At 51.2% G+C, this 1,433-nt stretch overlaps 1 pseudogene; it reads right to left on the reverse strand.

Annotated features, from left to right (window-relative positions):
• Window positions 1-161: 161 nt before the first annotated feature.
• Window positions 162-1,037, reverse strand: LOC123324006 (annotated as a pseudogene).
• Between the last annotated feature and the right edge of the window lie 396 nt (window positions 1,038-1,433).

Consider the following 1,433-nt stretch of genomic DNA (forward strand, 5'->3'; position numbering starts at 1 on the left):
AATGTACTAAATATAAAATGAATATATTTTTCAATAGTGAAAACTGGCCAAGTGAGAACAAAATATATTGATATAACAAATTTCATAATGGATCCCGTTTGGCTGCTGCCAGTTTATCCAATTCCTCTCACTAGAGATGTCCCAGAAAATGTTTCTCTAGCCATTTTCTCAAAGCCCCCTTGACATCTTTTTTCCTCACACTGTAGATAAGGGGGTTCAACACACGTGTGAAGATGGTGTAAGAAGCAGAGACCACCTTGTCATGGGCCACTGAGCAGTAGGATTTGGGCCGCACGTAGATGAGTAGGAGAGTGCCACAGAAGAGCCCCACCACAGCCAGGTGAGAGGAGCAGGTGACAAACACTTTCTTCTGAGCTGCAGAGGACCGCATGCGGAGCCCAGCAGCCAAGATGAGACTGTAGGAAGCCAAAGTGAGAGACAGAGGGATCAAGAGCATCGGGAGGCAACACACATGCGTGAAAAACTTTACAAAGGTAGTGTGGGCACAGGCAAGGTGCGTGAGTGTGGGTGCCTCACAAAAGAAGTGGTTGATTTCTCGAGAATGGCAGTAAGGGAAGCTCAGAGTGGCACCAGGCTGCATCAGCCCATCCACCCCTCCCGGAAGCCAGGAGCCTGTGGTCACGTGGAAGCAGAGCTTCTGATTCATGAGGATGGGGTAGCGCAGGGGGTGACGTATGGCCACATAGCGGTCATAGGCCATGACCGCTAAGAGGAAGCACTCACCCTCTCCCAGCATGGGAAAGAGTAAACTCCGGGCTCCACAAGCAGCAGGAGAGATGGACCTGGTGCCCAGCAGGTAGTTGATTGCCATTTGGGGGACTATGGTGGAGACCACCATCATGTCCATGAGGGAGAGCTGGCTAAGCAGGAAGTACATGGGTGTGTGCTGCTGGGGTCCTCATGGATGAGCACAATCATGAGGGCATTGCCCATCAGGGAGATGAGGAAGTGCATGAGCACCATTGAAAGAGGAACAGATAGGTCTGAGTGTAGTTAAAAAGCCCTAAAAGAATGGAGTTTATCGGGGGGCAGAGCAAGATGGCGGAGGAGTAGGAGACCTGGATTTCGTCTCCTCTCAGGAATTCAGCTGGATAGGGATCAAACCATTCTGAACACCTACAAACTCAACAGGAGATTGAAGAAAGGAATAGCAACAACTGTCTCATCAGAAAAGCGACCACTTTCTGGAAGGTAGGACATGCGGAGAAGTGAATCCGAGGTGATATTTGGGAGGATAGTCGGCGGGGGAGGGGCCTCTGTCGGCCGCTTCTGGCAAGTGATAGAGACGCGGGGCACAAAATGGGAACTTTTAAAAGTCTGCTCCGCTGAGGGACGTCACTCTGGTGACTAAGCGGGGGATGGAACCCCCCCGGGACAGTGTGGTCTCAGGACCCTCGGGGTCACAGAAAGAC

This window comes from Neomonachus schauinslandi, unplaced genomic scaffold (genome assembly GCF_002201575.2).
Source record: "Neomonachus schauinslandi unplaced genomic scaffold, ASM220157v2 HiC_scaffold_6406, whole genome shotgun sequence".
NCBI classification, from domain to species: domain Eukaryota; kingdom Metazoa; phylum Chordata; class Mammalia; order Carnivora; family Phocidae; genus Neomonachus; species Neomonachus schauinslandi.